Source organism: Lontra canadensis, unplaced genomic scaffold (genome assembly GCF_010015895.1).
Source record: "Lontra canadensis isolate GAN:19392208 unplaced genomic scaffold, GSC_riverotter_1.0 scaffold14, whole genome shotgun sequence".
In the NCBI taxonomy this organism is placed as follows: Eukaryota; Metazoa; Chordata; class Mammalia; order Carnivora; family Mustelidae; genus Lontra; species Lontra canadensis.
The window spans coordinates 13,668,940-13,694,507 of record NW_022631008.1 but is presented as its reverse complement, the minus strand read 5'-3'; positions in this window follow the sequence as shown (position 1 = coordinate 13,694,507).

The window sequence follows — 25,568 nt, the reverse complement described above, 5'->3', positions numbered from 1 at the left end:
CATTACTATCGCCATCACTGTGGAAAACAGGTCACTGTGGAAAACAGCATGGTGGCTCCTCAAAAAGTTAAAACTACCCTACAATCCAGCAATTGCACTACTAGGTATTTACCCAAAGAATACAAAAATACTGACTCAAAGGGATACATACACCCCAATGTTTATAGCAACATTGCTAACAATAGCCAAATTATAGAAAAAGCTCAAGTGTTTAAATATTCCATTTTTAGATTAGCAAAAACAATGAGTATCTGACTTAAATTTTAGATGCAAAATTGGGAAATTTAAAATAAAAATATTAAAATGCTGTGTTTTGAATTATTTGTGTATTGAAAAAATTCCCCTTGAATATATGAAAGAATTTATTCCATTCTAAAGTTTTCCTCTAATCTAATCTTTTTAAAGCACTTGGAGTTATATATGTTTTCTTTATACCTGGGTTATTACCTATAATTTGCATTAATGTATTACATTTGCCTGTATTGTGCCTGCATAAAAACAAATGACAATACCTTAGCATTTTGATTTCCTTTACAAAATTAGGACATGCTACAGGAATTAGTCATTATTTGCATTTAGCTAATGCGAAATAATAGGCATATAATGAAGCTATTACTCTTCCTTTGGTCACAACAAAAATGCATTTTTCTTTTCCAAATAATCATTTCAGTGGCAATACTTGTTCTCCATTAGTCTGTAAGCTCACATTTAAACAAAAAAGTGATAATTAAAAGAGTCTTAAGTCTGGATTTTTGTCTTCTTAAAACACTCTTCTCTTTCAATCTCTAAATGTCTGGACAATTATGTATTGTGGAGTGTAGGAGGAACAAATAAAAAAAAGAAATATATATTCAACAAGTATTTGGGAATTATCACATGAAAGGTCCAAGGAAAGAAAAAGATTTTAAAAAGTGGTACAAAGTAAAAATCATATAATTAGCATCATATATGCATGCAAAATCTCAATCTAAATGTGGACAGACTCCTCATTTTTTTTCACTTTAGTATATGGGGCCATTTTCTTTCTTTCTTTTTTTTCAAGATTTTATTTATTTATTTGTCAGAGAGAGAGAGCACAAGCAGCTAGAGCAGCAGGCAGAGGGAGAAGCATGTTCCCTGCTGTGTCGGGAACATGATTTGGGACTCAGTCCCACCTGGGATCATGACCTGAGCCCAAGGCAGACGCTACCAGCTTAGCCACTCAGGCATCCCATGGCACCATTTTCTACCTGAAAGCCCATATAGGAAATTTGAAAAAGACCATTAATATGTCAATCTCATTTACTCACTAATGTGGGATAAATCACCAAATACTGTTGGTTCTAAAGCTCTTCATCTTTCCGTTCCATATAAAGTTCAAATTCTTATTTTTTTCTACAGGAGAATGACTACAACACTTATAGCTATAGCTTTGCTCCATTCAAGTCCGTTTCTGCTCCCTTTTCTGTGATTTTTTTTAAAAGATTTATTTATTTATTTGAGAGAGAAAGAGTGAGAGAGAGCATGAGAGGGGAGAAGGTCAAAGGGAGAAGCAGACTCCTGTGGAGCTGGGAGCCCCATATGGGACTCGATGTCAGGACTCAGGGATCGTGACTTGAGCTGAAGGCAGTTGTTTAACCAACTGAGCCACCCAGGCGCCCACTGTGATTTCTTTTTTCTTTCGTTCTTTCTTTCTTTCTTTCTTTTTTAAAGGTTTTATTTATTTATTTGACAGAGATCACAAGTAGGCAGAGAGGTAGGCAGAGAGGCAGGCAGAGATAGAGGGACAGGGAAGCAGGCTCCCTGCTGAGCTGAGACCCCGATGTGGGACTCGATCCCAGGACCCCGAGATCATGACCCGAGCCGAAGGCAGAGGCTTAACCCACTGAGCCACCCAGGTGCCCCAGCTTTCTTTCTTTCTTTTTTTTTTTTTTAATAAAAAACTCTATTCCTGTATTTCCCCTGCCTAAAATATTGCAGTGTTGCCCAAGACTTTGTAATGAGGCAGTAATTCATGAGTTTGCTCAGCTTTCCTCTTCAATGTTATTTCCCTCCAGTTCCTTTTTTACCCACATTATTAAAGTATTCACTCCAACTATATTAAATAGTTGTGGTTTCCCACATACCTCTCTGCTTGAATGAAATGACCTCCCCTAAATATCTCTACCATCAGCTACCTCCTACAAATCCTTCAAGAATTAGCTCATGTGCTGCCAGAAAGTTTAGACAGGAAATACTACTAAATTCCCCCAGTATGCTGTGTAATAAGTACTGCTTCATTTATTGCATATAAAATGGAAAACACAAGAGATAGGGTCCTTGTCCAGTGGTGGGAGACAGAAGGGAGACACGAACAAATAAGTATAAAATAATCATGCATTTTGATTAATATTCTGAAGGAAACAAACAGAATACTAAAATAAACATAATGATAGTGAAGGTGCAGACAGGTGATGTGCTTTGGACAGGATGGTCAGGAAGAGATGACATTTTAGCTGATATCTGAAAGATAAGAAAAGAGCCAGTCAAGCAAAGATTAAAAAAAAAAAAAAAAAAGAAGAATGTGTTGAGAAGAGAGAGGAAAATCATGCATAAATCTTGAGTCCTGTTATTATCTGACAGTCTGCTTTCTCTGGACACTCTTTCTCCAGAGGGATAGACTGTGAGCTTCTGCGAGACATGGGCCATGTCTTCCTCTTTAGATTCCAAATCCCTAGCACATTGAATATTTTTAGAAGGTTCTACCAACTGAATTAATCATTTATTTTGGATACCCTTGTCTGTGTTGTTTGTTATTATTTTTTACATCTTTCCCCACATTCCACTCATTACATAGTCTAAAGAATGCTAGAGCATACTTTCTACCAGCATTTCACACACTACCCAGCTCTGGTATGCCCCAGCATTTCATGGTGTACAAAAAGAACCCATTTCAGCTGTGCAGTTTTCTCTGATTCATATTTAAGATTCTTATGAATTAAATCCATAGTTTCAAATTACTTAATTTCATTTGATTAAGTGTGTAGCATTCCGAAAAGTATTGTCAAGATTTCTTTTGAATGTACAGAATCATATAGGGCTTTCTGTTTTAAAAGATTTAAGGAAAAAAGGTTAATAAAACAATAAAGGAGTTCTCAGGTAGGAATTTTGTGGCTTGCCTACATTTTCAGCAAAAATTCATTATTTCACTTTAGATTTGACCTCAGTCTGCACAATGCTTACTTTAGTGATGACAAAAATGAGAAACACTGAAAAAAGGGAAGAGCAACAAGCTTATTTTGGAAGCTGGAAAGCAGCAGATAGAGTGGTTGATTACTCACAAGAAAGCCAGATTCCAAGCCTGATATGAGGAAAGCTTAAGACTACGTAGTGTCTACTGGATAATTCTTAAAAATTACCAAATATGTCCAGGACCATGTTAACAGAAATGAAGGGGGAGTTTAATGTGTGAAGGACTGGGTAAAAGCCATTTAGATGCATTATCTCTAGATCCCTTTAAAAAAAGTCCTCTTTTTTAAAACTGCCTCTTCTTCAACCAAGCAGTAATCTAAAAGTTTATGTTCTGAATCAAGTAAAAGAGAGGAGATTGGTGGAAACAAGAAGGGAGAGATATGCCCAAAACAAAGGGATTAAATGGCAATCCTATACTCATTGAGGAGTTCCGAGATACCAGTCCTTCTCAGCTATTGTATTCCCAGGTCCTTGCTTTCTAAGTAGGAGACTTTGGAGGTCCCTGTTGGGAACCTGACCGGTACCTGAGGACAAGCTTGAAATTCTGATAGCACAGGTTCTCCCTATTTTGGTGAACCAAAATAGCTTACCTTATGGAGATCAAAATAAACCAAGGCAGAGACTAAGCTAGGATATATCAAAGAGGAGATTTAATATAGGACACAAATAAGGAGAATTTCCAGTAAAATGATGAAGATCCCAGCCATGTCTCAGATTAGATTAGAGTAACTCAAGTGATAAACATGTTGAAGTATACCTTCAACAGCTTCCCCACGGCCACTGTGCTAGTATTACCCTAGGGCATAATGCCCAGCTAGGACCTAGGACCTGATCCTGTGCTTGGCTAATGTTCTGCTTTGACCAATTCAGGAAACTAAAGTTGGGCAATAGAGAGCTGAAAAGTAGAAAATGCAGAATTGCCCACTTGTTCTGAGCACAATTCTGTTGGAAAATCCCAATATCTCCTTCTTATTTTAGCTTAGCGAGATGGTCCAAGTGGCATGACCCCTATATTTTTCATGATTCTGATAGCCTCACCCACTAGATTCCCCAGAAGATACCTTTATACTCTAAGAAATTCTAAAGCCCTATCAGCAGAGTTTCTCCTGGAAGTCTTGTCTAATAGTGACAGTGACTCTTTCTTGCACATCTAGCTTTAGGCCTGCTATTCAGGTTTTTAAAACTATATATTCCTTCCCAGATGGTAAAGTTTATATGGAAGAAGAAAATTATGAACACACAAACATTATTCTGGAGGGTGATAGTGATATGTTTTGGTAGCAATGCATAACCTCTAAGGGACCAATAGTATTTTACTTTTAACCTTGGTAGCAAGTCCCATGACGTTCATATATTATTCCTTAAAAACGTACATATATATTTAATAGTTTTTTTAAACATATATGAGTGTCTTAGTCCATTTTGGTTGCTATAACAAAATTACCATAGGCTGGGTGGCTTCAAAAACAAACATTTACTTCTCACAAGATCCAAGTTCAAGGTGCTGGCAGATTCAATGTCTGGTGAGGGCTCACTTCCTGATTCATAGATGACTCTTTTCTCATTGTACCTAACTTAAGAGAGAACAAAAAGAGATCCCTGGGGTCTCTTTTATAAGGGCACTATCCCATTCATTATGGTTCCATCTTTAAGACCTAATTACCTCCCAAAGGCCTTATCTCCTAATACTACTACCTTTGAGGGGTCAGATTTCAACATACAAGTTTTGGGGGGGACACATTCAATCCATGACAATAATATATGAAACAATTATTTTTTCAAAAGAATTTAGCATTAGCAAATATGAAGAAATAAGTCTATTTGTATGCTGCTGGTAAAATATCATGTTCAGATAATACTGGACAAAAGTACATTGTACAAAATGTTTCTATTTAAAATAATTAACAGGACAGTGTTTGGCCCTGACCACTGAGAGCACACTTTAAGGAATATACCTTAGATAAACTTCACATACGTGCATAAGTAAATATGCAGAAGTTTTTTTGTTGCATTTGAAGTGGAAGGTTGTTGTTTATTTGAAATAGTAAGGTTTGATATCTAAATATTCATCAGTAGGAAAATGGATAAATAAAACCTAGGTATATTATTATGCAATTGTTAAAATAAATCAACTAGATTACATGTTGGATTGCAAAATGAAAGTCATAGACTCATTTGCCCAGCATGATACCATTTATGCAGATCAACACATAATTAACTAATGTTAATTATGGCTTATAGATAATATATATGTACTAAAATAATTAAAAACACTGTCTTACAGAATGCAGTCGAAGTTCATGATAGTCTTTGTCTGTGGAGAGGGAATAAGGTGACCAAGAATCAAAACAGGAAAATTCAATGTTATTTGTAAGGTTTGCTCCTTTTATATTAAAAAAGAAATTAGGTAAATATGCTAAGGTGTTAACCTTTGTTACATCTTGGAGGTTTGCATTGGAGGTTTGCTGTGTGTATTTTGATACATTTTTGAAACAAGCAAATAAATTAAGAGTATCATCTAAAACTGAGAGTTAAAATATTAAAAGGGTCATTTTAGAAGCATGACAGAATGAGAGGAAAACGATGGTATAATGCTAAGCAAGCAATGACAAGAAGCGCTAAACCTGAGAAGTAAAAAGGTAAAAAATACAGTGTACACGTTGAGAGAATGTGCTCATTCTTGGAGGTCTAGAAACTGATTTTAATGGAGTTGCTCCTAAAGCACAGAAGTTAACAGCCTGTGAGACAAGTGTGAGGCTTTGAAATTAGACAGACTGATTTGAATTCTGCTCCAAAATTGTTAGTTGTGATCTCAGCTGAATTTCTTCACTTCAAAGACTATACTTAACCTATATGTCACACGGGGATATAATCATATTGTGGATGTGTGTGTTTTGTTGTTTTGTTGCTTTTGTTTTTGTTTTTAGGTTAAAGCAGAGAAAATCCCCAGAGTTTAGTGAGTTCTAAGGACTTCAAGTTTCATGTTTTGTTGTTACTATTTATTGTTCAAAACTAAAAACCGTTGATTTTCCTTTTACATAGTTAAATGCATATTATGTGAGTCACATTTATACTGATCCATCCAACAGTTACAAGACCTATAGAAGACTGTCCTTAGTGCACAGTTCAAATGTATTTTTTTTTTCTTCACAAATGGCTCAAAGTATGTAGCATGGTTCAACATAATAGTCCTTTGTTGAAAGTCATCCATTTTTTTTCTGTGACATTGTATACTTTGATGACACAATGTATCAGGATGCCCACTATTGGTATCCCTCCTAAAACAATAGTCCCATCTGTGGTCCCTTTTATTATCACACAGACAAAGCAGTGTGCAACATTCAATAACTGGCTAACCAGCCATAGTCTCTGCAATGCACTCATTCAGAGCTCCTAAGATGCACAGATGGATACATTGCTGTGATAATATTGGACTGTGTTTCTCTCAGATGAACTGGAAAGTTGCCTTACTCATTGGAACCCAGAGAGCCATTCACTGTTATTCCATGTCTGCACTATTAGCTCATATTCCAGAACCAGCCTATGCTTTGGCCTGCAGTGTACAATAACTTGTGTTTTAGATGCAAGTTCCTGCTGTCACTTGGTTGAACAAAGTGTAACAAAAGAACAAATACAGCCTATTATAACTCCTTGTACGCAGTTGACTATGTTTATGACAATAACTAGTGAATTGCATTTTTAGCTTAACAGAAGTGATGACACAAATATAAAAATACAGAAGGCTGATTAGATTATTTATGGTTTAGGGAGCTGTTTATATTAAATCAAGAAGACAACCAATAACAGCAATCCTGGACCACAAAATCCAGTAATGTATTTTATACAAAAAAACTAATATGTTAACATACCTACCATAGCAAATGTGAATACAGTTATAATATCATCTCACCTAACCATGTTAGAGTGTGAATCCATTTAAATAAGCTTTACTGAATTTGGTTAAACAAAAGGTTTTTCATATGGCACACATTAGTGTATTATGACTCGTTAGTAAAATGCAACCTCAGGTCAGATAGGCATGGTGGTCATTTAATTCTTTCTTTACTGAAATTATAAATTCTAGAATATCACCTAGAGTACATGAAATGACAAGTTACTCTCAGATAACAAAGCACAGTAATTCAGTCACGGTTTACTGAGAAAAACATACATGTGTTAAGAGATTGTATGATAAGACATAAATTATCCCAGAGCAGAGATTTTCAAACTGTTCTCCTGAGTCCAGGGAGAAGTGTGTTTGTCATTGTAGTGGGCAGCTTTAACCACAGCAAGTCCAGACCAAAGGCAGTGATATTTTGGATTATATTTAAACTTTCATGTGAAGACAGGGCATCATTGCTCAACAGTACCAAGCCACACAAAAAGTATTTTGGATATAATTAACCTGGCACCCATTGCTCTATCTAATAAAGTAAAAACAAATGGCAATACTCGGGGGAAATTGGAAAACTGATGCAAAAATTTATATGATGCAAAAATTGCAAAAGAATGGCCATATTTTTCAAAAACAAAGTGTAAAGGAGAAATAGTAGTAAGCAACATTTGTAGAGTGTTTATGACATGATACTGATGTACAAATTTTACATATATTAAAAAATTTATTTATAGCAGTCAATAATAATCCTATAATCATAGCAATTGTACAATGATGATAATAATCCTATATTCTTACTGATCTTACAAATAAGGAATGTGAGGTACAGAAGTTCAATTGACGCACCAGTAGGCAGAAAGCACTAAGGCCAGGATTGGCTTTGGGGTCTCTATTTTTAATTATTACACCACTTGCATAAAACAAGGAGTGGAGTCCTGACATATCTCGAATATATCATGAAGCTAAAATAGAACAGTATTATTTCAGAAACCTATGAGTTATATTGAATCAGAAGAATGAAATTTAATTTGATTTTACTTTCCCTATTAATTTCAAATTCAGTCTTTTTATATATATTAAATTTAAAGACAGATATTGTCTGTTTTCATTCTCCTGATTCAATATAATTCATAGATTTCTGAAGCAAATATATATATTCAAATGCATATTTTTGAATATGTAATTCAAATATATTAAATTGTGAGAATTTAACATATGTAAAAAGACTGAATTTGAAATTAATAGGGAAAGTAAAATCAAGTATCAAATGAAATAGGGATGGACATGTATTTGAAAACAAAATTGTATTTCAATAGCTACTTAATACTATAAAAATTACTCATATATTAAGATCTAAATATTTTTAAAAAGTAAAAGAAGCTGTAGAAGGGTATTTTTAGAATGTAGGGATAGGGAAAACTTCCTAAACAAAATGTCAAACAGAATATGTGGAGAAAAGATTAGAAGAATTCACTGCCCAGAACTTAAAATTCTTAATATACACCACAAACAAAGGTCAACACAGGATGGATGAATGTCCTTTCTCAGTTTAGATGCAGCAAACCACCAATATTCATAGTAAACAGGAAGCTTTTTGACCCAACAAGAAAATGACAATAAATAAATTGTCACATGATAAACATAGATATTTTACAGAAAATAAGTACAGATGACCAATATATACATTACTAAAAGTTTAACCTCACCAGTAATTTATAAAATCCAAATTAAATCAAAATGATACAAAGAAATTGGATAAAAGTTAAAGGGTTAATGTTTAGTATTAAAGAATTTATGGGCAAATAGGACTCACACTGTTGAAGGGAATGGTAGATTCAGATTTTTTGAGGGTGATTTGATGGCATCAAACAGTATTTAAATTGCTTACATCTTTTGATCTAATAATTCTACTTCTGGAAACTGTGCCAACAGAAATGCTGGAACAAGCTTATAAAAATACAGGTATAAAAAAGGTTAATAACATACTGTTTATAATATTGAAAAAAATCAAAACTACTTAAATGCCCATCAATGCCTGTAAAATACTCTGATATTATTCAGAGGCATGAAATAGTAATATACAAGATGTAGTAAGTGAAAACACCCAGTTACAGAATAACAGATGTGGTCCCAGTTTTGTAAAAATAAAACTATATATGTTTAAGTAAAATAAAACATAAGCATATTTTTTTGAACACATTTCAGAGCATGTTGGAGACACCTGGCTCCTTTGTATAGAACAAAGATATGTTCTTAAATCATCTTATTTTGTATTTTATGTAGTTTTATACTTAAGCCATAGTCCCTATTCAGGTTTCATCAATTTCTCCCAAAATGTCCTTTATAGCTCTTTTTTTCTTGGTCCAGGATTCAACCCAGGATACTTAATACATTGGAGTAACCATATTTCTGCAGTCTCATTTAAGTGGGAAAATTTTTTTAGTTTTTCTTTGTGTTTCTTAACTATCACATTTTTGAAAAGTGCAGGTCAGTTATTTTGTAGAATTTCCCTCGCTTTGAGCTTGTCTGTCATTTGATTCAAGCTGCAAAATTTTGGCAAGAATACCACTGCCCTTATGTTGGATCTTCAGTGCATCCCACCAAGACACACTTGGTGGTTTTGGCATTGTTGTTTCTTTCCAGTATTGGTGATGTTAATTTTGATTCACTCATTTTTCACCTATAATCAAGTTCTATGCCTTATCAGAGGTAACTAGCTCATAGTCTGTGGGAGATTCTTCTTCTTCTTTTTTTTCCTTTTTTTTTTTTTTTTTAAGATTTTATTTATTTGACAGACAGAGATCACAAGTAGGCAGAGAGGCAGGCAGAGAGAGAAGGAAGCAGGCTCTCTGCTGAGCAGAGATTCCCATGCGGGGCTCAATCTGAGGACCCTGGGATCATGACCTGAGCCGAAGGCAGAGGCTTTAACCCACTGAGCCACCCAGGCGCCCCCTGTGGGAGCTTCTTAAGAGAGAGACTGTGACTTCTATATATATTTCTATGCCCTGGTACTGGCAGTCACACCATACCTATATCTAGCATCCACCATACCTATGAACAATACACTTGTCCTGGTGTTAAGTAGTGAATTTTTTTTCTGGCATTATCTTATAGCTATGTTCTGTTTGAATTTGAAATCACTGCAAAAAATAAGGAAACTAAGGGATATCCCTGAAAATTTTAGAGATGTTGTTTCAGGCCACCGATTTCTGATGCTGAAAGTGATTTATTTGAATAACATTTCCAGTGGTACATAAAAACATTATATTTAATGTAATTAACCTACGCATAGGTAAAGACTTCTTACTTGCTGGATTTGTCCCACTGCAGGTAGTTATCAATGAGCAAAAAGAATTTCTTATTTCTGAAATATGCCTTAGAAGATCCAATTTCCTATAATTATTGGTTAATACTTATTTACCTTATGCCAAAATAAAAGGTCAATTTTATCAAACAAGTGGAACCAAACAGACAAACAAAAGCAATAAATAAATCATTTAGCATTTTGTGGACAGAAATTGGGCTGATTAATTTTTAAATTTTTAGATGATACTGATGTAATCATAAATACCACCCAGAAGTACTCTACGTCTTTATAGGACTAGGGATCTTTTAGGTCTTTAAATTTTACTGAGATTAGAAACTTGATACTATCAAGTACAAAAGGTTGCATTAAATCTTATTTGAGAAAAGCCATCTTCTTAAAGGATGGCTAATTTTAACTCAATTTCAATCTATATTTCAGATGTAGCAAAGCCACTATGGAATACTACTTTTTTTTTTCCTATCACTTAAATTCCTGTTTATGACCATAGCAACAGCATGATTTAGTGGTTAAGAGTTTTAACTTTGGAGACAGACACAGTTTGATTCTGGCCCTGTCATGTGCCAACTGTTCCATGCCTTATCACTTAATTATATATGTGGACTGAACATATGCAGCATGAAGATAATACTGATAGCCCCCTATAGTACTATCACTAAGAAAACACAGATCCAGCCAGTTTGCTGAGCTTTTTGATCAAATCTTGCTCTCAGTGTTGGTATTCTGGGAATATTACTTAGTTTTGGCAGTTTTGAAACAAGGAGATGCACAATGGTTAGAGGTCAGTTATAGTCTTTAGGAGGAAGAGATGGAGAATGATCTTTTGTTTACTCTATATTTTTTATAGTTTGTCATATATGACCATATGAAGTTAGTTGTATTTAGTTCTCAGTATGGGTTTGACTATTGCATATAATTCCCTTTGCTCCTACAGAAAATGGCTAGATTATAGGCCCCTGTAATTTTTTTTTCATTTTTTAAATAAAAATGTTTGATCATGGTAAAACTCTATAAACCTTACTTTTGTAGTGAAAATATAGGCAGGTAGCATTTTGTTCTTTAACCACTAGCAGCATTAATATTCTTTAACTGCTAGTACCTCATGGGCACTAATCAATCAGAATGGACATCTGACCAGTTACATAAGATACTGGTTCTTTCACACTATGGTATATATTGCCTATAGGCAAGAATAAAAATTTTGTTTGCTATCGATGTTTATCAGTCCCATTGCTTTTTAGTACCGCAACACAGGCTGTTCCAGTATCTACCAACTCCTCAACAGTAGGATAAGAAACTATGGGAAGTACACCTGAGTAAAATAAAATAGAAGTTAATGCATTTTTGTGTTATTACATATATTTATATCTTTAATTTTCTGTCTTTCTGGATATTGAGATGATGTGGAAAACCATGGACTTCAAAATAGAAGAATGCCTTTAAACATTATACTTAAGTTTTACTTTTTTTTTTTTTTAAATCCTGTTTTCTTTCTGCTGAAGGATAGACCTCCAAAATTACTACTTTTGCTTATGAATTACTTGAGACAGTTGAATCTGAACGAATAGATTCTGTTCAATAGTGTGGCTTGGAAGTTTGACTCAATTGACCACTTGTCTAGCAATGCACTGAGATTAAACATTCTAAACTTGAAGACTACATTAATCTCAAAATGAATTTGTCCTGAGAGAATTCTTGTTTCCTCTCCTTACTCTTCCTCCTGCTCAGTTTACTCAATGCGGGTGTATGGTATTAGTATTCACCCATTTGCTCAGGAAAAAAGACTGAGTCATCCTGTTTTCTTTTTTTCTTTTATATGCCACATCCAATCCAACAAAATTTCTTAAGGCTCTAATTCCACATCTGAATACGTCGCACTAACTCTGCTACTGGAAGCTGAGTTCAAGAAAAATTATTTGTCAGTGGGATATAAGCATTAACTTCTAGTTGGTCTTCCTGTTTAAACTTTTGTCTTTGGTCCAATCTCTGCAAAGAGTTCAATTTAATATTCTGCGAACATTAAGCATATTATGCCACTCCTTTACTTAGAAATAGTCAATAAATGCTGCTCATGTTCCACTTTGCAGGAGAGAGTACTAGTTTGTTTCTATCGTTCTGGAATGATTATTAATAGAATCTTTTTTCACTGTCAAAAGTGTCCTGGTTTGGATGACAGGTTTATATTTACCATACTTTAGTGGTTTCCCATTGCAATTCAAGTCAAGTACAATATATCCCCATCCTTTTAGCCTAGAAGACCTGATCCAGTTGACTTCTGCCTACTTCACTGACTTCATTTCCAGCCTCCCTTCCCTTCATTTGATAAATACCAGGAACAATGGTTTTGGAATATATTCAAATAGAATCAAAGTAGTCCTTACTTGGGGTCTTCTTGATTTTCCCTCTGCCTAGAATGCTTTTCCACTAGATTTTTACATGACTGGCTTCTCCTCAGAAAAGACCTTTTTAATCACTGTCTTTCTAATCATCAATCAAACTTTTTTCCAGAGCTTTGATTTAAATTTTTATCGAATATATCCTATGTATTTGTTTTTGTAACTGTCATTTTTAATTTAATACATTTTATTTACCTTTTTGGTCTATATTTCTGTTTTTGAGTGTAGTTTACTAAAATGTGGCTACCGAAGGCAGTTGGAGCTTTACCTCTAGAGCTTAACCTTTAAACAGTTCTTAGCACAGAGTAGCTATGCCACAAATATTTATTGATTATGTGGATTAGTTGTAGATACTCAGAAGCATTAATGTGGGATGACTTTAGAAAGTTACTGCAGAATACACTGATGCTTTCTGATAATAATACCATTTACTTACATTCAGAATACACTGAAGCAAGTATTCCATGAATGATTCAATGAATTTTAGGCCATAAGAGAATATATTTGGAACTAAACAGAACCTGGTAAAACTTTGCTAAAGATAAAAATGTGACAGTACTTCCTTTTAATAAATTTTTGACAAATCTCTAGGCTTGTCATGGCTGTATGTTCATCTAGTATATAAAATACTGCTGGGATTGAATAAATCATATTCATTTTTCACTCTCTTTTGATTCTTTTTTAAACTTTTATTTTATCAACTAACACTCAGAGAAGACAAAGTCAAGTTCTTGTAAATTGGGAATTACAAAACTTTACAAATAATCCTTAACCAAGTACACAGAATATATTCATTTCTGTTAACATACAATTTTTATTTTTCTACAGCTTAATGAAATCCAAAGTACTTATGGAAAACAGAGTTACAAACAAATTATGTGATGGAGTGAACATGAGAAACCAGGAAGAACTGGTTTCTTTTTTTGCCCTAATAATTTTATAGTTTTTTATTATTAATTTTTTTATTAACACATAATGTATTACTTGTTTCAGGGGTAAGGATCTGTCATTCATCAATCTTATACAATTCACTGGTTTCGTAAGCCAGATTTCTGCAACTTGGATAAAACACTTCACTGAAATCCATGACATGGTGGTTCTCTTTGCCTGAGCAGATGCAGCCTCAGTGTGTATATTGAAAATATCTACATACAGTCAGTGACCTTTGTGGGATAACTTTTGTAAAGTACTTACAAAGTGTCTAACACAATTAATTTGAAGTTCTTTATTCTTTTCCTTGTTGCCTTCAGTTAAATTCAGCTCAACACATTTATAGGGAATCTGTTATGTTTTAGCCTGATGCTAAATGCTAGAAACTACAAAATGAAGAGAATTTTATTCCAGTCCTAAGGGATGGCTATTATTATAAACTTAACACTTATCATAACTCTATGGACTATATATCTTATTGAAGACTTAACTGACATCAGTGAAGTCTCATTCCCAGTCTTTAGCTAGGGAAAACATAGTACAGAACATTAAATCAACTTCTTTTCTAAAATTTCTTTTAGGTTTAAATCACAAGGCAGTCTTAATATTCATCTATTGATTAGTCCTTTATTATAACAAAGGACTAGATCAGAAAGATTGAAAAGAAGACAATAAAAAGCTAAATTATTCATAGTGAATGTGTTGTCTTAGTGGGCAGCCAACCATAAGCATGATTTTGAAGTCTGGAAATAATGGATTCTATGCAAAGCAACATTTTTTATTGCTTGAGAAGTGAGAATAATCTAATCTGCTTGATGATTGAAGTTTTATCTATAGAGCTCCAAATAATAGGTTGAAAACATAAGGCAGTCATGCAGTTATTTCCTAAGATGTAGATTTTAACATTGTGGAAAGCAGCAATTTGGATACCTGACAAAACTTTAAAGACTCTGAAATTAAAATTGGAAGCAACATTAGATATCTTCTATTCTAACAGATCATTTTGCAACCTACATAGCTTAACTAAACTTTCCAAGATTCAATTTTTAAATAGTAATAGAATTTTAGCTAGAACTCAAACACTAGCTGTTCATTGTTTTTTAATTTTAATTTATTTATTTTTATCATTTCAAACTCACTTTTTAGTTTTATCTGTATTTGTACTGTCATATAGACCTCACTTGTGGGTGAGAGGCTAAAATTCTTGGAAGGACTTTAATGAGATATGCATTTAACAGATATTAGTAGATATTTAGTGGCTGATTTTTTGTTTAAATATCTTGGTTGTTTTAATTCTAAATGTATTGGGTGCAAGGCATCTAATATGAAGTAGAAGTATCTTCATTTCTTACAACATAGTGAATGTGTCAATAATGAGAAAAATAGGAAAAAAACACCACATTTTCTCCAAATTGCTTTCTTTCTCCCTAAATTTCACAGTCAAATTAGAATTGTATTTGTTGCTTTATGTTTTTCTTGATGAACCAGGAAGAAATTTATGACTAAGTTTTGTCAGTCCTCTTGCAGTGAGAATGGAAAAACCAATGCTACTCTCCTGATTTCAGTACTAAAACTATTGCTTTCCTGTTTAGTCCTGGATGCAACTCAGATATCCACGAAGCAAAAGAGGTATTATTCAACCCTGATTTTGCAGAATTCAGGCCAACATAATGACAAGGAGGTCTATAGATGGAGAATGAACGTATTAGCATGACGCATCTAAAATACAGATTCTCTTAATAGTCCACAATTGGATTAATAAATGAGGATGGAAAATGAAGGAACAGAGCATGTTTCCTTAAGAAGAGCAAAATTCACAAAACAGAGTCAGTAAAAGATGAGCCCACGGTTCCCTAATTTCAATTCAGTGATCCTTCCATTAACTGGAATGAGAGGAAAGCTTTTCCAGGAGCTACAGATACAAAAACATCCACGCTGGTACTCAGCAAGCCAGTGATTCAATCCCAGGTGAGCTGAGGTGAGAAGCAGGAATAGGAAGGGAAGGTTTCTGCAACACATTTAGGTCCTCAATCTGGTTCTCAGCTTTTTAATTTATTTTCTGAAATATATTCTAGTTACCAGTGGATGAGAATTTCCATTGATTCCCATTTTCTTCTTTCTTTTTGGTCCTCTTCTTGTTTTCTCTCTTTCCTTCCTTCTTTCCTTTTTTTTCTGCTTTAAAAAATATATTATTTATTATATACATAAAATTCACCATTTTAATGATTTTTTTTGGTGTACATTTCTGTAACATTAAATGAATTCGCATGGCAGCACAATCATCCATCTTCACCATCACCACCATCTATCTCCAAAACTTCTTCACAATCCCCAATAGGAACTCTGTACCCATTAAACACTTACTGTCCATCTCTTCTCCAAGCCCCTGGGAATGATCATTGATCCCCATTTTCAATAACACATTGTTATCAGACTTCTTAATTCTAAAGTTTTGCTGATCTAGTTGATGCCAAATATCATTTTTTGTTATCATGTGTTCCATATTTTTAATGCAATTGAGCACACTTTCATACGTTCACTGGGGCCTTGTTTTCATTTTTGTGAAATAATTTAAAAGTGTATATATCAGCTTTATTGAGTTATAATTCATTATGATACAACTCATCTATTCAAGTATACAATTCAATTCAATGGTTCTGAGTATATTCAGAGTTGTGCGGCCAACATTCTGATCACTTTTAGAACATTTTAATCACCCTAAAAGAAGCTATACTCATTAACTATAACTCCACGGTTCCTCCTATGCTCCCAGCCCTAAACAATCACTAAACTGTATTTTGTCTCTATAAAGTTTCCTATTCTGGACATTGCCTATAAATACAATTATAAAATATATGGTCTTTTGTGACGGGCTTCTTCATTTAGCCTAATGTTTTCAAGGTTCACCCATGTAATAATATATATCAGTACACCCTTGCTTTTTTCTGCAGAATTACATTCTCTTTTATGGATATACTACACTTTGTTTATCTGTTGTTAATACTTGTTATTATCTTGTCTTTTAAATTATATCCACTAGTATTTCATTGTGGGTTTGATTTGAGTTGTTCTTATTACTAACGGTGTTGAATTTTAAACAAAAGTATTTTACCTTGTAGGTGATAGTAACAAAAGTAAGAGAGTAGAAAATTAAGGTAGGCAGGAAGAAATCCAATGAAGAATACATTATCAAGCAAATAGACATTGTATGCAACTGGACTTAATGCTATTTTATAAACAAACTTTTTTCTGACATTTTGACGCCACAAATTAGACATCATCATCGCTACTTTATTTAGACTTTTTACAAAGACTTACCTATGTGATTAATGATTTTTCTTGTTGTTTTTCATGTTCAACCATCTCAGCCTTCTTTCTGGGATTATCTCTTCTTCCTGAATGGCAATCTTTGAATTTCCTTTATTGACATATCCTTGGCAATAAATCTATATAAATATCCTTAGTATGGACTAATCTAAAAAGTTTTTATTTCATCCTGTCCTTGAAAGATATTTTTACTGAGTACAAATTTTAGGTAGACCTGTTATTTTCTCACAGTAGTTCAGAAAATATTTTACTATTCTCTGTATTCCATTATTGGTTTTGACAAGTCTTTTATCATTATAATTGGTTCTTTTATGAATGATCTATCTTTTCTTCACTGCTATTTGTATGATCATTTCTTCCTTTGCTTCTCCATTACTCTGTCATTTAAAAAATGCTATGGATAACATTATTGACTACTAATAATGAACACCTAATATATACTAGACATTACACTAATCTATGTATTTCCTTTATATCATTAACTTTCACAACATCCTCACGAATTGTTATTAATAGAACCATTCTACAAATGAAGAACTGAGACACAAAAATGTTAAATTCTCAAGGCCATGCAGCTGGAAAGTGGTGAAACAGTTATGGGACCTGAGTCTGCCTGATTCTAGAAGCTGCACTCTCAATCTTTAGGTGAATTTTCATCTGCCCTCTCATGCACTGCCTTTGAACCTCACTTGCTTAAAATAGGATAGGTATTTCTGATGATAATTTATGTGTGGTTCAATTAATATTCCTGCTAAGCTAAACTAAGAGTCATTTTAAAAAGCATGCTCTTAGAAATAGACTCAGGTGGAGACTGTCATAGGATTATGTTGTAGAAAATTTGCCAGTAGGATTTTACAACTGTTTTTGCAATTTAATTTTTTAGAAAGTGGAGAATTTATTTCTAAAAGCTGTTGTCATGGGCACTAAAGAGGGGACGTGATGTGATGAGCCCTGGATGTTATATGCAACTGATGGATAAATCATTGAACACTACATCTGAAAATAATGATATACTATATGTTGGCTAATTGAATTTAAATAAAGAAACTGAAAGCTATTGTCATATGTTTGCAAAATTCTCTGTTTATATGATTACATTTTTGCACTTTTCAGAGACTCATATGAAAAGATGCTTTTTGTTTTTTAAATTTTTTTTTAGTGTGATACAGCTTTACATATTAAATTTATTGTCACAATATTTTGTGGCATTATTAACAATTATTTATATGACTTCAGTAACCAATTTTATTTTATTTTTAAATAATATACAGAAATGTATTACATTTATATATAAAGAAATAATGGCTCTTAATCTTCAGGAGATCAGCAGAGATGTTTACCAATTTTGTGCTTAAATTATTATTTCTAACTTTGTCTGCTTAATACTTTTTTTTTCTAAAACTAGAAAAAACTTATTTGATTAGCTGGAAGAAATAAAATATAAAAGAAATGCAATGAAGTTCATTTTTTACACATATAAGTAGTGTGAAATCTATATCCTGTCTAATAAAAACAAATAAAATCTATATCCTGCCTAAGAAAAGATGTATTCATCTTAGTAAAATAAAATATTTAAATTTATAGTTAGGACACCAGTCACCCTAAAGTATGAGTAACCAAAGACTAGTTATTCTATTTGTTTAACTTGTTTAGACAGTTGCTTCCTCCAGAAGTCCTGTATTTATTCTATATCTAGACTTCAAACATACTTACTATATAATGCAATAGTCTAAATCCATCTATCTTATCTTTCAAATCTTAAAATTCAAATTCATTTAAAAGAAATCATATACTCTTGGAGCTTTGAAGAGACACAATTTACTTGCTGGAGGAATCTGTTAACTGGTATCACTAAATATTCAATGGTTACATTTAATTAAATTATTACAGTAGTCACAACTGTATCCCTGAGTATCTATTCTACCTAAAATGTATATAGCAAATAGGCATTAGTCATTTTGAGTTCTCTTTGTCCAAAACACTAAACTGCTGAAAATTCTAGAAATATCTCTTATATTTTGTCTCTACCTTTACACCCATTGACTTCCTTAGTAAAGTCCCTCATTCTCTCTTGACTGCACTGTTGCCATAGCTTCTAATTAATCCCTACATGAGTCTTTCCACCATAACTTTAACCATAACAATGCAAAATCCTATAATGTCTTCATAATAATCCTACATATAAAGATTTTAATGGCTCCATATTAGCTCCTTATTAAGGTTATAATCATACTGCCTTTGCAATCTCACCTCAACATAACGCTCTATGGATCTGTGGATCTTTGAAGATATTTTTCTGAAGTATTCAGCAGGGAAATCAAGTTAAACATTTCCCATTTCCTAGATATATCAAGGCTCTAACAATAGCTTGTCTTTTTACATTCTGTCTTTTCTTTCTGATTATTTCATCATCATCTTTACTTGAACAATTTTTATATATCTTTTAAGAGCCAGCTCAAAATTTACTTTCATAGTTATATTTCCATGGGCACTCCCAGATAGTTCGCCATACTCTCCATGTTTCCAAAGCTCTTGGCACAAAGATTCATCACAAAATGTGTTATATTTTGGTGCACTTATACACTTACATATCTGTCTCTTCCACAAGTTTGTGAATTCTTTGAGGGCAGGAATCATGTCATATTCACCTTTGTATCCTTTGTAGCAAATAGTTTTATGAATAAATTAAGTAATAAAGAATGATCAGAGTTTCTTTGTAGTAGTTTTTGTTAGATAGAAATAGTAACTACTATGATTCTTTATGTCTTAAAGTGGCCACCTTTGGATATACCTTCAACATTAAAACTCTATTATTTACAGAAGTGCCAAAGTTATAGGCTGACTATACAATCTCATGACATACGACCTTTCCTATGATTGCTCATTTTTAACTTTATTGACTTTTAAAATGTTATTGTCTCTTTTCCCTTCTAGACTATAGACTCTCTCTGAGCAGTTATCATGTCTACCTAGTTCATCAATATAGCTCTAGGACTTTGCACAGTGCCTGACAATCAATGTCATTGAATTCATTTATTAACTAGTTAATACATTGACAGACAATGAACTCAGAGTCATGGGTGGGTTCCATTCCCACCTCAAGCATTTCCTGGTTCTTATGATGCCACTTCCAGATTCTCTAAAATTCTATTATGTCATATGTAAAATGAGGCAAAAACCTGTTTATGTGACAAGGTCTGGAAAGATCAAGGGAGAAAAGGATTATAAACATCTTAAAAACTGAACAAAATGAACAAATATGAAGTATTATTTGTCTTACAAAGAGCCAGGCTGCAATAAAGGAAAGTTTAGTGCAAGTTAAGCTAATTCTTTATGGTATAATAACAAATCATTCTTTTCAAAGCAGAAACTCTTGATAGACACATTTCAGGTACTGAACTTTAAGAGTGTTTAAGTTCAAGTCAATATGATTTCTAGATAAATTGAGAAAACTGAAAAAGATTTAGATTGTTATGAATTGAATATTTTTGTCCTTCCAAAATTTATATGTGGAAATCCTAACTGCACCCCTCTACACCCACTATGGAATTAAGACTAGGGGTCTTTGGGAGATAATTAAATCATGAGGGTGGAGACTTCATGAATAGGATTAGAGCCATTATAAATGAGACCCCAGAGAGCTCTCTGTCTCCTTTTCACCGTGCAAGTACCCAGCAAGAAAATGGCAATCTATGATCCAGGTTCTCACCAGACCCCAAATCTTTCTGTACCTTGATCTTGAATTTCTCAGACTCCAGAACTGTGAGAAATAAATGTTTGTTGTTTAAGCTACACAATCTATGGTATTTTTGTGTAGCAACCTGAGTGAACTAAGAAACAGATAAGTTGAGATAATAAAAATGTGAATCTTATGATTGATGAAGTTGAATTTTGGCCTGGATCTACAGCCCCTACTAAGCTTTCTTGATCTTTAAATTACCAGAAGAATAGGCCTACAAAACTACCTTAATCATTTATCACACATAAGCAGAGAAAGCCTTATTCCCCAGGATAAGCTACTTCAAACAGGTCTCATATAAGACTCATGAAGAGGCATAGCCTCGTCCCTTCTCTTAATCTCACCTATCATTTCTTTGAGCAGTAGGTGTGGGTAAGAAATGGACTAGATCCTTTTTTTTTTCTTTCCTTTTTTTTTTTTTTTTCTTTCTTTTCCCCTGTTTTCCTTCTTGGGAGCAGAAACTTCTGCTCTCATAGGGAAACGTGAGAAATGGAGAATAAGGACTGCCCACAACACTGCCCAACTACTTGCTCTCTTAACAGGACATCCTACTCCCATTTCAGTAGTTTCTACTCAATATCAACCACTGAGGCTTTGTGGGTTTTCTAAAGCCAATTATTGCACAGTTTAAATTTTTGACACAAAAGGTTCTAATATCGTTGAGTCAAATATATTAATCAAAGTAAATGCAAGATTCCTCTGTTCCTCAAGTGGAAAATTCTTATTCTAATTTCCAACTCAAATAATGCCCAGCCATATGGTTTATTATGTAATGAATATTTGTGTCCCCTCAAATTCATATATTGAATTATTAATACCCAAATTGATGTTATTTAGAGATAGGATCTTTGGGAACTCATGAAGAATGGGGCTTTCACAATGGGATTATAACTTTATACGAAACACCAGAAAGCTTGCTCAGGCACTCTCTCTGCCATGTGAGAACACAACATGAAAGTGGCTGTCAGAAAGCCAGGACAAGAGCCCTCACTAGAACCCAACCACGCTGTTTAATATACCCAGTCTATAGTGTTTTGCTATGACAGCCCAAGCAGACTAATATGTGGCCACTATAGTTCTCTAGATCTTTTACAAAGAGTTTTTTAAATAATGCAATTAATGTTACCTTAACATTAAACTTATGTTCTATAAAGTGATTCAAAGTTAAAAATCATAATGCCTTTCTCATGACCAAATATATAGGCAGAAAGTAAAATTCAAAAATGTAAACTTTTATCAAAAATGTAATCTTTAAAAAAATGTTATCTTTTACTTTTGTCAATGTTCAAGATGTTAAGAGCCTAACATTATTAAAACCTAAAGAAAAGTGAAAAGTTTTGTTTTTTTTTAAGATGTGGTATATATATATATATATATATATATATATATATGAATATTACTCAGCCATCAGAAAAAATGAATACCTACCAGTTACACTGATGGAACTGGAGGGTACTATGTTGAGTGAAATAAGTCAATCACAAAAAGACAATTATCATATAGTTTCACACATACGCAGAATATAAGAAACTGTGCAGAAGATCATAGGGGAAGGGAGGGAAAACTGAATGGGAAGTCATCAGAGAGGGAGAAAAACCATGAGAGACTCTTAACTACAGGAACAAACTGAAGGTTGCTGGAGGGGAGGTGGGTGAAGGGGTGGGTTGATTGGGTGATGGGTATTAAGGAGAACATGCAATGTGATGAGCACTGGGTGTTATATGCAAATGATAAATTATTGAACACTGCATCTGAAACTAATTCTGTACTCTAATTTGGCCAATTGAATTTAAATAAAAAAGACAGTTTCTAATCAACTTTTTGTTCTTGGCCTTGGGTAGGGATCTTATTCAGATTCTCTATCCAGACCAAGTGTAGATAAAACCAATCTCTCCAGAGAATCTTAGGTGTTTTACTTCTTCATAGAGCATGTAACACTATCATAAAGCTGGCCTTCAAATAGCAAAGTTAGCAAAAGTTAATCTTGGCATCTAAAGAAATTATTATAGCAAAGATCATGTCCCAGACTCTAGTTAAGATAAAAAGAGAATATCGAGAAAGGAAAGTAGACAGAGAAAAATCCGGCTTTTAACCTCATCACAGTTCTGGTCAATTTGTTTTAGGTTTATAGAATGTATGATCTGTGAGATTAAATAAATTGGAAAAAGGTTTGGCTACATATTTCTGTTAGTTTCCTATTGTTGCTGTAACAAATGACCAACAATTTCATGTCTTGAACCAACATAAATTTACTCTGTTACAATTCTGAACATCAGTAGTCTAAAATGAGTCAGCAGGACTGCATTCTTTCTGTAGGTTCTAGGAGAGAACTTGTTCCTTACCTTTTCCAACTTTTAGAGCCCATCTGCTTTGCCTGACTCATGGCTGTCTTTCTTTCATTGTTACCTCTTCTCTGAGTCTGACCCTCCTATCTCCCTCTTAAAAAGACCCTTGTGATTACATTGAGCCGATCCTGATAAATCCAGGAAGATTTCTTGCATTTTAAAATGTTTAACGTGGGGTGCCTGGGTGGCTCAGTGGGTTAAAGCCTCTGCCTTCAGCTTGGGTCATGATCCCAGGGTTCTGGGATCGAGCACCGCATTGGGCTCTCCGCTTAGCAGGAAGCCTGCTTGCTCCTCTCTCTCTCTCTGCCTGCCTCTCTGCCTGCTTGTGATCTCTGTCTGTCAAATAAATAAATAAATAAATAAATCTTTAAAAAAGATAAAATAAATTGTTTAACTTAATCACATCTGCAAAGTCCATTTTACCCTATACAATAATATATTCTGAGGTTTGGGGGAATTAGGACATAGACTTCTTTGGGGAACCACTATTTTGCCTACCGTAATATTTACCATCTAAGAAGAAAGAAAGAAAGAAAGAAAGAAAGATGCTAATACATACCTATCTCCCATTAAGTGTTTTTTGAAACATACCCACCTCCCAAAGAAACAAGAATTTTGCCCTTGTGGCACCCATTATCTTGAAGCCTTACTTAGCACTCCTTTCTAAATTCATCCTCTTAATTTCACTCTTTCCATTCTATTCTATTATTTCCTTCTGTCTTTGATGTACAGCAATGCTGAACTGAGCACAAGACATAAGAACACAAGCTGCACCCTCCTTGATGAGTACTCACTACCAGCGGAGTTTAACCTTGCTTTCTCCAAATTCCCAATATCTTGTTTCTGTCTCTACTTCAGCTAGTTTTAAAGGCACCTTCCAGGAGATTTTCTGTCATTTGTATATTTCTATTATTCAGGGAATCATCACCAGCATACTCCTGAGTTAAAGGTGCAGCTGATAAATCTGAAGATTGTGCTCCCATGTGACTAGTGAGGACCAATATGTCAGCCATGTTTTCTCTAGACTTTTTTCATTCACTTATTATCTTTACCATTTTACAGGCCTTAAATAATTTTTATCACTTCATTTGTAGAACATGATATCCATTTATTTCTACTATTCTTTTTTCTGCAGAACTGGATTATGACTCTCGTATATGTTTCTGATTTTGGTCTTAAAATTCTTTCAAAATGACCCAACTGAAATTTTTAAAAGCCTCCCAACTTTCTCAATAGGGTCACAAATTTTTACTGGATTTGAAGGTCTTTTTTCCTTTATCTTTGTTTTGGGACCCAGACTTCTTTTTCCTCAAAAGTATTCCATTAGATTTTATGTTATGAAGTCTCTGGTGGTAATACATATGAAAACAATGAATTCAAGTTCTCTAAAATGTAAATCCATTGAAATAAATCTTTGTCACCTTCACCACCTTGAGATGGATAATACTACCTTGAAGGGCTTTCTCATGATATCAATACTGCAAAAAATCAATAAAAGTTAAGCAGGCTCTATTGAAATATTTGTATAGAAAATGTAAACCAATTTTCTCTCTGGATTTTCAGATGTTTATTTCAATTGCTACCTCCTATAACAGCACCACTTTAAGAAATCTCCAGGTTAAACCATTTACTGCAATTTATTAATCATGCTTCTTAGTGACAAAACGATTCATGCATAGCTGTTTCATCAAAATCGTTGCCCCAATCTCTATATAAGCTATATATCATAATCATAGTAGCTGTTGTGAAAATATTATCAACTATAAGGGGTCTTTTGAAAGTGAATGTAAAAGGATAAGTGCAATTACATCACTGGCATATGAAATGATACTTAAAATGTATTTACATTCTCAATCTTCATACTATTACATTGGTTTATAAAAATAAATTAAAATAAACTATCTTATCAATGTTTCTCATTTATGTTTCTGTATAAATGATGTAAAGAGTCATAAGCAAAAACAAAGGTAAGGAAATGATTTTTCCATACAAACACAAGTAAATCTGTTTGAGAGGTTTTTGGTAGATTACATATTTCCTTTATATACCTTTTAATCACTATGAACATAATTACATTAATTTCAATAGATAAAGTTGAAAACTTCAAAGACATTCCAGTCAAGATTATCATGGAATCTCAAACATTAACCAGTCACTTCCAACTGCAAACAAACAGCAATAATAGAAATATATGTTTAAATGCACTTAAAAGACATAGTTAAATAGTGAGAGCAAGCTATAGATCTCTAAGAACTATGTATAACATAAAAAGTCCAATGGCTGAAGCTAAAGCTGTATCCCTAATGGGCTTTTGGGATTGGATGTAGGAACATAGAAAAAGGTGTCTCAGAATTATTTTTTTTTTTCTTCTCTGGGTTACTGGAATGGAAAATAGGCCACA